The sequence below is a fragment of the Terrapene carolina genome, unplaced genomic scaffold (genome assembly GCF_002925995.2).
Source record: "Terrapene carolina triunguis isolate 2854851 unplaced genomic scaffold, T_m_triunguis-2.0 Scaffold66, whole genome shotgun sequence".
NCBI classification, from domain to species: domain Eukaryota; kingdom Metazoa; phylum Chordata; order Testudines; family Emydidae; genus Terrapene; species Terrapene triunguis.
Genome location: NW_020664417.1, coordinates 81,876,731 through 81,889,324, shown reverse-complemented (window position 1 = coordinate 81,889,324; position 12,594 = coordinate 81,876,731). Strand labels below are relative to the sequence as shown.

Below are 12,594 nucleotides of genomic sequence, written 5' to 3'. Positions count from 1 at the left end.
AGCTCTTTCTCAGCAGAGTACATTTATTTTAAGGACAAAGCATTACAGAGAGGACCTATAAAAACAACAAAAGTTCCCACACACTTACTGATAAACATAGCAGAAAGGACGCATCACTCCTTTGGGCCCAAAGAGGTCCAATCCTTCAGCAAGTCTGGGACCTCTCCTTGGACAGAATATCCTGTCCATTTGCCCAGTTAAAATGTGGGCCCCCAATTAGGGTTGCCTACTTTATAATTGCAGATGACCAAACACTCTTGCCCCGCTCCTTCCCCGAGGCCCTGCCCACCACTCACTCCATCTCCCCTCCCTCTGTTGCTCGCTCTCCCCCACCCTCGCTCACTTGCTCATTTTCACTGGGGTGGGGGGTTGGGCTGTGGGAGGGGGTGAGGGCTCCGGCTGGGGATGCGGGCTCTTGGCTGGGGTTGGGGATGAGAGGTTTGGGGTGCTGGAGGGGACTCCGGGCTGGGGGGAGCGGCCGAGGGGTTTGGAGTGTGGGAGGGGGCTCTGGGCTAATGCAGGGGGTTGGAGTGTGGGAGGGGATACAGGCTCTGGGCTCGGGGTACGGGCTTTGGGGTGGTGCCGGGGATGGAGAGGTTTGGGGTACAAGAGGAGGCTCAGGGCTGGGGCAGGGGGTTGATGTGCGGGAGGTGAGGCGTGTGGGCTCCAGGAAGGAGTTTGGGTGCAGGATGGGGCTCAGGACTGGGGCAAGGAATTAGGGTTCGGGAGGGGATGAGGGGTGCAAGCTCCAGGTGGCACTTACATCAGGTGGTTCCCAGGAAGCAGCGACATGTCTCTCCAGCTCCTAGGCGGAAGGGTAGCCAGGAGGCTCTGCGCGCAGGCGCTGCCCCCGCAGCTCCCATTGGCTATGGTTCCCAGCTGCAGAGCTGGCACTTGGGGTGGTGGCAGCGTGCGGAGTCCCTGTGGCCGCCCCCAAGCTGGAGGTACATGCCAGCCACTTCCCGGGAGCCCCACTGAACCAGGCAGGGAGCCTGCCAGCCCCGCTGTGCTGCCAACTGGACTTTTAATGGCCTGGTCAGCAGTGCTGACTGGAGGCGCCAGGGTCCCCTTTCAACCGGGTGTTCCAGTCGAAAACCAGACACCTAGCAACCCTACCCCTAGCCTGTTTATACTGATCCTTTATATGTCCCACACTCTTTGTTTCTAGGGGTACGTCTATACTTACCCGCTGGTTCGGCGGCAAGCAATCGAACTTCTGCGTTCGATTTATCGCGTCTTGTCTGGACGCGATCAATCGAACCCAGAAGTGTTCACCGTCGACTCCAGTACTCCTGCTCGGCGAGAGGAGTACGCGGAGTCGACGGGGGAGCCTGCCTGCCGCGTCTGGACCGCAGTAAGTTCGAACTAAGGTACGTCGACTTCAGCTACGTTATTCACGTAGCTGAAGTTGCGTATCTTAGTTCAAATTGAGGGGTTAGTGTAGACCAGCCGTAGGTCTCTGGAAGCCTGAAACAGTATTTTCAAGCCACCCCAAAGGATGGCGTTTCTCTGGTGTTGTTTACAAATGACCCTGTACTGTTTGTAGTTCATGCATGAGCTGTATAAAGTAGAACACAATCATACATGAATCATTCATAAGTTAATACAACACTACTTAAAGATACGGCATGGGTTTGCAGTCTCTGAAACGGGGAAGATCTACACAGCCATGTTAGTGCTATGGGATATCTGAGGTTGGTATTGTTTTAGTGTTAGCAGCCTCACACTTTGCAAGTGCAGCAGAGCAGCTGATGGTTCTGCACAACAGACATTGCATGGGCTAGATTTAAGTTATATATTCCCATGCATGAATTGCTTCACCCACCTTGGAAATACAGCCGTGGCTATATCCAGCACACTTAGTTCCCCAAACTTCTGAGATGATTGTACTGTTTAGACAAGAAGGCTGATTGGATCCTTATTTTCCTCCTATCAGAACACTTCCATTTCCACCTATCAAACAGGGATGCCATCTTCTTCAAAAATATGAACCTGTGGGGCCAGCTTAGAAGCCAAGCACAAGTTGTTCTCATGCAAGGATCCAAATTTAAGTCTCAAGCTAGTACTTTTTCCTTTAGCCTGAACAGGCCAAGATCAGTATCTAGGGAGAGGAGGACTGGTCAAGTGATTTTCCTTGAAGAAATTGACTTTATCCTTTTATAAGATGTAATTTTGACAATATACATTACTTTATTTAAGCAACTGATTTAAAAATGTCAATTCAAGTATGATTATTTGATGGTAGAACAAATAGAACTCTAGTACATACATAGACGATTTTAAAGAATTCTATAGAGATGACACCAGAAAACAGCTGAGAAATCTAAAGTCTAGACAGCAAACCACATAGGCAGTTTCAGGCTTACCAGCTAAAGAATGCTTGGTTGAAAGAATAACTGATGTCACCAGTCTGTCAGAATTTCAGAGCACCAAGCATAACCATTACAGATTCCAGGCTGCTCTAGAGATTACATCAGTAAAACTGAATTGCGCCTATAAACATGCTCATGAAAAGATGTGCATAGTTACTCTTTGTGCCTCAAAAGTGAGCTTTGTCAATGGATGTTTGAGAATATGCATGCATGTGTGCAGCTACGGATATGGTCTGAATATTTGTTCCAATATGTCCAATTGGCTGCGAGAAATTACACTTGTTTAGCATGCCCCAAAGAGGTAGTGGATGAAGAAATAAAAATACTAATAAATGGTATTACAGCAATATACTTCCTTTAGTGACTTCATTCATGCAGGTAAATGGGTTCTGTGTTGCAAGCAACCCCTTCATATGAAAACTGGTCTTTGAACAAAAAAAACAATTTTATGCCAAAGATACTTACGATATCTTTGGCTTAAGGTCCAAAATCATGACCATTACAGAGACGGAGTAGTCGTGAAGTCCATCCTCTAGCCATTGTAGTATTGCTTTCTAGAGTGTGTTTTCTAATGTTTGGTCATCAAGCACTGTGTGAAAGACCATCTAAAAAATCCATTTTATCAAAATATATTCATTTTTTTATAATTTTATGCATTGTTTGGGTAAAGTTTCTTTAGTTTAATGTTTCCAACTATACTGCTGTGATCCCATCAGCTTTCATAAGCTAAGCAGGGTTGGGCTGGGTCACTAATGGAAAATGTTGATGGTGTACCTAGATGGAAGTAGAGTTCTTCTTCGAGTGCTTGCTCATGTTGATTCCATTCTAGGTGTGCATGCGCCCACATGCACAACTGTCGGAGACTTTTGCCTTAGTGGTATCTGTAGGGCCGACACTCATGCAGCAGTTTATCAGGAACCACCGGCCCTATGCCTCTCAGTTCCTTCTTACCACCCATGACGGTTGGTTGGTGTGCCTGGTCTTGCTTAGCAAGAACATTAGTGGTTCTTCATTGTTTAGATCGTTCCCCTTTGTTATTTAGTCGAGTGATTAGTTAGCTGTTAAGTGCACAGTAGTAGTTTAGTAGTTAGAGTCCCAGCTGGGACTTTGTCCCGAAGCGGGGCATGCCCCGTTCCCCAGGCTCCAAGCCGTGTTCCAATCAGTGACCCTCACGAGAGTTATTTGAAGTGCCTGGGGGAGCCCCATAGAAAAGAAAAATGCCTGATCTGCAAAAATTTTCATCCCCAAACTCAAAAAGAACGGGATATTCGATCGAGGTCCCTCCTCATGGAGGCTGCTCTGCACCCAGCATTGGAGCCCTCGGATTCGGACTCCATGCCAGGTACTTCGGCATTGGCACACAGTGCACCGCCAGCACCGGGATGCGCCAGGCACCTTTTCCCCTCTCCGGTACCAAAGAATTGGTCTAAATCAACTGGGCCATAGTCATTGCGCAAGGGGACTTCGGGCAAAGAACCTGTGTTAGGCCTCATGCCTGCAATGGTGGCTCTCTGGGATACCACTGTGGTCGGACCCCTAGCACAGCCAGGGACCCGACTCTGGGGAGAGGTATGGGGTCCCGGCCCATTTCAGGGACACCTGCTCCCGAAGCGGGCGCGGCGGCCAAAGAACAGTTAGGGCGACTAGCACCACAGACGCCTGGCCGCACGGTGGATCCCACCAAGACACCAGTTCAGACGACCAAAACGGCTATGGGACTGCCCCTAAAGGCAGTGGAACGTCCTCGGTCCCCAGACCGCAGGCGTTGTTCCCCTTGCCACAGTCAAGGACCCCGGCACTGCAACCTCGGTCTCCGGTCAGGAGGCCCAGATCTCAGACACCACTTTCCCCACCTGCGAGACATGGAACTCCGGAGTCGCGATGCCGATCCCCATACACCTAGTACCAACAGTCCTCCCGCCAGAGATCGCCAAGGCGCAGGTCACCATCGCCTCGCAGATCTCCCAGGTGTCAGTCCCCTCCAGCACAAGACCGTTCCTGGTCGCAGCACCGGTCACCGGGACCCTGATACCGTTCTACAGGCAGGCACCAGCCCTCGCCTTCCCTGTACCACCGGCGAGAGTCAGTCGACAGACTCAGGCTTCCACAGCCCCGCCCTGGTCACTGGAAGGGCAGTGGTCCGGGTCAGTTGGACAGTTCAGCTCTTCCTTTGTAAAGGACAAATCATCCCCTATCTGGGAGCCCGCAAGGTCAAGGGCAATGGGCCGCCCAGTGGCAATACTGGAACCCGTGGGGGTGCTTCTTATGCCTGCACCATACTCCCACCACTCCTCCCAGGTGGCTTTGGACAACATACACCTGGCGCAGCTGGCACCAGTGTTGGAGCAAGGGGCCAAATCCGAAGCAGCGGTTTCGCAGGAGGCCCCAGTGGCCAAAGAACAGCCCTGACGCAGCACGGGGATGCTCCCCTCCCTCCAGCAATGCAGTCGTCCTCGTCGTCCCCAGACGAGGCGGCGGCGGGGCCCTCGCAAACCGGCAGCTCCTCCGCGCCCCCCACCCCCCCGATGACTTCAGGGAGCACCAAGCCCTACTTAAAAGGGTGGCAGCCAACCTGAACTTGGAGGTTGAGGAGCTAGCTGAGGAGCCTGATGACCTCTTCAATGTCATCCCCTCCTCTGCCCCAGCCCGGGTGGCATTGCCCGTTCATCCAGGGGTCCTGAAGATCACCATGTCAGGGTGGCAGACCCTATCTTCCATTCCGCCCACATCCAAGAATGCGGAAAAGAAGTATTATGTCCCCACAAAGGGGGTTGAATATTTATATATACACCCTCCCCCGGGGGCCCTGGTCATATCTGCCGTCAATGAAAAGGCCAGGTGGGTGGCACCTCCAAAAATAAAGATGCCAAGAGGCTGGATTTATTTGGCAGAAAGATTTATTCAACAGCAAGCCTCCAATTTAGGGTATCAAACTATCAGGCCCTACTTGGCAGATACAGTTTCAACCTGTGGGACTCAGTCAGCAAGTTCAGGGAGAGCCTCCCACATGATCGGGCACTGGAGTTCACCACTGTGGTGGAAGAGGGCCAGGCAGTAGCTAGGGGTGCCCTCCAGATGGCCTGGGATGCCACAGATTTGGCGTCCAGGGTGGTCGCCTCTGCAGTAGCCATGAGGCATAGCTCCTGGTTACAGACCTCCAGGTTGTCCCAGGAGATGCAATCCACCCTCCAGGACCTCCCTTACGAGGGAACGGGGCTTCTCTCAGAGCTGACTGATGCAAGGCTCCATGGCCTTAAAGACTCCCGGGCCACCCTCCGCTCCTTGGGCCTGCATACTCAGCAGGCTAGAAAGCCATTCCGTCCACCGCCGCCTCCGCCGTTATCAAGGTCTTGGGGTGCCCCTAGATCCAGCCCCTACACAAAGAAGAACAAAGACGGGGTTTTAAGCAATGCCACCAGTTGTCATCTCGCCCATCTGCCCAGCCTGGTACTTCCAGGGACTAAGGCAGCCAAAAGCACCCTCATTTTGAGGGTGCGCCCGAGGACAACGCCCCCGTCACTGCAACAGATCCGCTCCCCATCTTCCTCAACTGCCTCCGCCCCTTCCGGTCAGCCTGGTCCCATATCACCTTGGACCACTGGGTGCTCGACACAGTCTCGTTGAGCTATACCCTGCAGTTTGTAGCCGACCAACCTTCCATCCTCCTTTCCGTCCCTCTTCAGGGACCCTTCTCACGAGCAACTCCTCATTCAGGAGGTCTTTTAACCTTACACAGTTTTCTACAAGGACAAGGTCCAACTAAGACCGCACCCAGCCTTCCTTCCACAAGGTAGTCTCTCAGTTTCATTCAAGCCAAGATATTTACTTACTGGTCTTCTTCCTGAAGCCGCATAAGTCGGAAGAGGAGTGCAGGCAGCATACCCTCAACGTCAGACAAGCACTCGCCTTTTATATTGACAGTACCAAGCCGTTCTGTAAGTCAACACAATTATTCGTCGCTGTGGCCGACAGAATGAAAGGTCACCCTGTTTCTGCTCAGATAATATCTTCCTGCATTCGCTTTTGCTATGATCAAGCACAGGTGCCACCCCCAACAATCATCACCGCCCACTCTACCAGGGCACAGGCCTCTTCGGCAGCCTTTTTGGCTCAAGTGCCTATCCAGGATATCTAGTCGTCTGTCCATACACCTCTACCTCGATATAACGCTGTCCTCGGGAGCCAAAAATTTTTACCGCGTTATAGGTGAAACCGCATTATATCGAACTTGCTTTGATCCGCCGGAGTGCGCAGCCCCACCCCCCCGGAGCACTGCTTTACCGCATTATATCAGAATTCGTGTTATATCGGATCGCGTTATATCGGGGTAGAGGTGTACCTTCACGGCCCGCTATGCACTTACTCGGCAGGCCCTGGATGATGCTGGCTTCGGTAGAGCAGTACTGCAAGCCGCCAAGCGGTGAACTCCAAGCCCACCTCTGTGGATACTGCTTGTGAATGACCTAGAATGGAATCAACATGAGCAAGCACTCAAAGAAGAAAAAATGGTTACTTACCTTTTGTTCTTAAAGCACTTCACAAACATTAATGTATTACACCCTATAATAGCCCTTTGAGGGGTTGTTTCCTCCCATTTTGCAGGTGGGTAAACTGAGACACAAAAGGGTTAAATTGTGGTTGTGTCTTAAAAGTGGCATTGTGTGGTTCCCTTTTTGTTGTGCCTGGCAGACTTCTATGTCACATTTGCTCAGTTTGCATATGAAAAGAGGCTTTTTACAAACATATTTGCACACTCCATCCATGTCTGTCAGATTGGGCTCTGTCTAGCCTCATCTAACTGTACAACCCCCTTGTCTTCAGATTATGTTTTCAGTTACACTAGTGCAAACCAATGAAAGGCCAGTGGGCTTATGTAAGTGTTGTTGAAGGCATAACGTGAAGACTACATGAGTGATAGAGGTGTACCTGAAAGTTTAGTCTGGCTTGCAGAATCTCTGCTATTGCTGTTGATATGAAAGGACACAGCTTTACTGCCACAGTCCAGAGTGGGCTCGGGGGACTGGCAGTAAGAAAAAGAATGTTTATGTGTAAAATGAGCACATGTGATATGAAAATCAGAGAAACGCTTAATATGGAACCACACATGTCGTACTTGCATAGTCGCTTTCTAGGGCAGAATTGCACTTTCCTAAAAGTCACAGATACAGTCTGCAGTAAGTATGGGAAGAGAACCCAGGAGTTCTGATACTCAGTTACCTGCTTTAACCACTAGATAATATTCCTTCCCTAATAATTTCCCCCTTCTTTCACATGGAATCAGTGATTTGTTAGCTCGTGGGTTGAGCTCCTTTCTTTGCATTTGTTTTCATAAAACGGGTATTAAAACATCTGTTTGTAGAAAATCATATCCGTGATTGCAAGGGGAGCTTTTCGGCCTAAAATAATATCCGCATCCAGAGGACGGTGTAGGCAGCTTTCCGTTCTGAGGGGGTACCTCCACATTTGTAGCAGCAGTGCAGTGCCAGTGCCTAAAGCAACATTACACAGCTGCCCAACGCTCTTTTTTTTCACAAGACTCTGATCCAGTTGCCATATATGGCAGTAGGTTTGATGGTAATAACACAGGCCAGTGTGTATGGGGGTTGGCCTGATTGAATGTCAGACAGGAGGGAATTTTAATGGGGAAATATGTGGACTAAAGACCATCTTGGTGGCTGCTAGCTCGTTTGAAGTCCCCTGCCACTCTCCACTCCACCCAACCAATGGTAATGGGCAGGGGAGATGGTCCTTTTCACTTCAGTCTAGGGGTGCTTTTACAAGAGGTGTGTCGTTGCAATGGGGAGCACGAGCTCCTCTTTAGCACTTGGAGAGTAGCGTGGGAAAGTTATTTCTTCTCTCCCTCTTAGCCTGCTGGGGCTACTTATGTGAATTGCTAGACGGAGAGGTCTTCATATCGGCCTGTAAAACATCCCGCACTTTGTTGGTACTTTACTAGGGCCGTAACTCGCACAGGCTGAAGAGAAAGACAGACAGACTGAGGATGCCGTTGTCACATTTGATAATGGTAAATAATCGCCTTCTTCTAACACGGAGATAAGAGCTAAATGAGAATAAGAACCACAAGGGCTTGGCCTTAAGGCTACTTTTTCTCCCTCTCTTTCATTCTAGCACTCCTATATAGAACCCTCCCCAGCCACCACTTTTAAAGAGACAGTATACCTATCTTCAGAGTTAGGAAGCAGTGGCCAGGAAGCAAGAAGTTCATTTACTCAAGTTCTTCTCACTTAGCACATCTCTGCCATTCTGTGGAATGCAGGGGAGTTTTTCTTTTTCTGGAGGGTTCTACATAGCAGGCAACCTGTTCTCTGGCTTACTACATAGCCAGTATCTTATCTGCAGCCTGTATCATGGAAGATGGTGGGTAATTTCCGGTGACTAGAGCCTTTGGGTTTTACAAGCATCTAAAAGAAAGAAAGGTAGGTCAAATTTTGGGCCTTCCAGCCTTGATAGTGTTAATTTAAAATAGTTTATAGTAATTGTGGAAATTGATGAGTTCAGTACAAGTGAGCACCCTATAATTAACTCAAATGCTTATGTAGTAGGAGCATGTAGGCCCAGCACCTGGGAACACCAGGAATGTAATCCTGGCCGTTGAAGTCAATGGCAAAACTCCTGTTGATTTCAGTGGGACCAGGATTTCACACCTAGATGGCAAGCCCCTTGGGGCAGGTACTCTGTCTTCTATTTGGCCCTGATCCTGTAAACACTTACCTTGTGTGCCTCGTCCCACTGATGTCAATAAGACACAGTGTGTGTGTTCGCATGATCAGACCTATGTTGGTACAATAGTTCGGACTACAGACTCCTGATCTAGTTGGGGCCTCCAAGCACTATTGTAATAGAAAAAAATATTAATGAGATAGTTCAGGCTGCACAAAAATGTCCAGGCTAGACATTTTCAACCTTTTCATTCCAACAGTCCATTTTCACATGCTAAGAACTGAAATATTTTTAATTTTTTGGGACTGCAATTTGACAGGTTTATTTTTAAACTGGTTTAGCTTTAAATTGATCCCCCCAAAAATGAAAAGCCTGCAGTGTGCTGACTTTACATGGTCCTAAACTTTAAAATAATGCTTCATTTCATACAAACTTTGATTGACTTTCTCAATGGATCGGTGTCAGCAGATGGCATGTATGAACGCTACTTCTGTCTCTGTGTGTGTGTGTGGGGGGGAACTCTCTTCCTCCCACCCACCCCCATACTGAAATTTAAAATATTGAAGGAATTTTGTTCAATCTTTCCATGAAAGACTCTTTTTTGAGTATACACTGCATGAGATAGTATTAGCATTCAAAAATCATAAGTCAGATCCCCAAATAATGAGATTATATTAAAAATAAATTTTTATTTGCCTTTTTGAGCCATTAGGATATGCTCAAGTCACATTTTCATGCTTTTCTCTGTGACCAGGAGGGATGCAAACTTAGTTGTTTTAAATGAAAGCTGAGATTCTTGTGTATTCATATGACTCCAGGTCCTGGGGCTTTAAGAAAATCAACATATATTCTAAGACTCGTGATGAAATCATGAGATTTGGCCACACTGATGTTTCAGCTTCAAAAGTTGTGAGTAAAAACTATGAGCATGTGAAAACAGCAATTATTGTGGCACCAGAATTATAGAAGGGGCATCAAAGCACTCATCCAGAACACCATGGAAGTACAAGTTTGAAACTGTGTATGAAACACAGTAATGTTCCACCTAGAAATTGATGAACCCAGTCTTCACCAGCTGAAGATGGATCCCTTGAACCCCAAGATGTTCACATACTGAATTTTTGAATATGCATTTGCTTCAGAGTTTGCCATGAGCTTCCTATGATAGTGCATCATTTTTATTCAAAATTTAATTAAAACCCAATTAAGCACTTTGGGAAAACTTTCCCTTAAGTGTGTGAGGTATTTCGAGAACAGTATTTACTCGAGTGCATGACTTGCACATACTATTCTGTGGTTGCTGCCAAATCATTTCCCTCTGTTCTGTCTGTAACTTCCATTACTATCTGCCTTTGCCAAAATTAACTAACTGTGTGGTGTGACCAGATGCTGAAAACATGAGCCGTTGTATCAAGGTCATGCAGGAGACAGGAATGAATGTTCCCAGAAACTGAATGGTCATTTTCTTTACAAATAAAACACTCAGATACTTCCACTAAACAGAAGCACAGGAATTAAATCTGACCATAAGTTGTATCTGTATCTGGTCTTGATGCCAAAGTTGTTGTTGTTAAGTGGTATTCATACCCTGCTACTGACAAGAGAGAGCGAGCGCTGGGGCCAGACCTCAAGATGCAGAATTGCATGAGTTGTGTGGCCCTCAAAAGAGTGTGGGTGTGTTTGGGGGGCAGGGAGGAAGGGAGTAGAGTGGTAACAGGCCTGAGAGGAGGGATGGGCCAGTGTTTAGGCTGCTAGCCTGGGAAGCAAGAGACCTGGGTTCAGTTCCTTGCTCTCCTAGCTTCTTCCTGTATGACCTTGGGTAAGGCACTTAGACTCTCTGGGCCTCAATTCCCCTTCAGATCAGGGCCGGCACCAGCTGAGCAAGCTGGTGCTTGGGGCGGCAGATTGTTCGAGGCGGCATTCTGCCCAATCTTAGGGCGGCACGGCCGCTTTTTTTGTTTTGTTTTGTTTTGTTCTTGTTCCACTCCGGCCGCCCTGTAGGGAGAACCAGAGCGCCCTGCAGGGCAGTCCTCTTCCTTCCCTCCCCACCGACCGGAGTGGAGCCCTTGCAGCAGGCGGCAGGAGGCGGCGCAGCGGGAGGGGCCGCGTGGCAGCGCCCCTGCTGTAGCCCTGGCCGCCCCCTTCTCTCTCTCTTCCGCCCGCTCCCTCCCCTCCCCCAGCCGCGCCGCAGGTTTTTCTTTTTTTTTTTTTTTTCTCTGCCGTTCTGGCCGCCCCATTTTTTTTGTTGTCGTTGTTTTTTGGTTTTTTTTTGCTTGGAGTGGCCAAAAAGCCAGAGCCGGCCCTGCTTCAGATACTGCAATAACAGGGCCATATAAGTACTTTAGATAGATACTTGGTTTGCTTAGTATGCCCTTAAAGGGGGGATTCAGCTCTAGTAACTAGAAAAGGACATTATTTGATGCCATCTTTGTTATGTATTAATGGTTTCCATATCAAATTTGCTCAGTTTGCAAGTAAAAGACATTTTTATTTCAGCCGTGCAAACAGCCTGGGGTCTGAATGTTAAGCTTGTATTCTGGCTTGCGTACCATCACTGGGAGTGAAGGTTCTGTGGGCCAACTTCTCTCGCTAGATAAATCATGTGATGTCACAAGTATAAATGAGGGCAGAATTTGGCCCTACATTTGGAACTTAATTCACATTTCTGTTAATGATGGCTCAGCCACAATAAAATGCATTCTTCTCTTAGTTGGGTGGACTCTGCTGCGTTAGCAAGGGCAAAAGGCAGTAAAACCATATATATGTCATTCAGGTCAGCAGATGCTACTCTGACTACACCCAGGGAGGAGAGTTGTTAATTAAGAAGGTCTCACTTTTGCATAGTCACTTTTCTGGCCATATCTACACTCTAAGGCATCTAAGGCAATCAAGAACGCAAACATTCCCCTCAACACCAGGTACTCCAGTATGAAGATTGGTAGGTGGCAACCCCATCTAAGAATCAAAACCAAACTGTGTGCACAGAGAAAACAGGAAAAGTAAAAGCCTTTTGCCTTTATATTTTTTCAGGCCTTATTTTACAGATGCAGTTTTTGAGCTCCCATGAATTCTATCAAAATCTGTCTCCTTCTGTGAATTTTTTTTTCTTTCTTTGCAGGAGAGGGGCGCATAAAATAACTCACATTTCCTAAGAGATATTTGCAATTAGTATGATCTATGCTTCAGTGTCAATGTTACTGTGACCACTGAACATCACATAATGAATATGAAAAATCCATTTAAACCACACACTCAAGAGTATCAGATACAGATCTGCAATTTGGTCAGTACATCATTATTTCTTCATTAGAAAAAGAGCAGCTGGGTAGCATACTAGGCAGCAGTGCTGTCCCCTGGCTTGCAGGACCTTGGATCTAATCCCATTTCTTAGTCATAACTAAATGAATTTGGTGGTGTCAGCTGAGTTCGTGTTGCAAAACTGCAAGTGCTGGCAGCTTCTTTACTCAGGAGAGGCTTGGAGATTAGCTCGTCTAGAAATTGAAACCTTTCACCTCTAGACATTATGGCTCCTCCAGGTCAT

General features: G+C 48.0%; 1 protein-coding gene across 2 annotated transcripts in view; it reads left to right on the top strand.

The window, feature by feature from the left end:
* Positions 1-12,594, top strand: part of AFAP1 (actin filament associated protein 1) — a 174,783-nt gene that overhangs the window by 119,719 nt on the left and 42,470 nt on the right. The window lies entirely within an intron of this gene.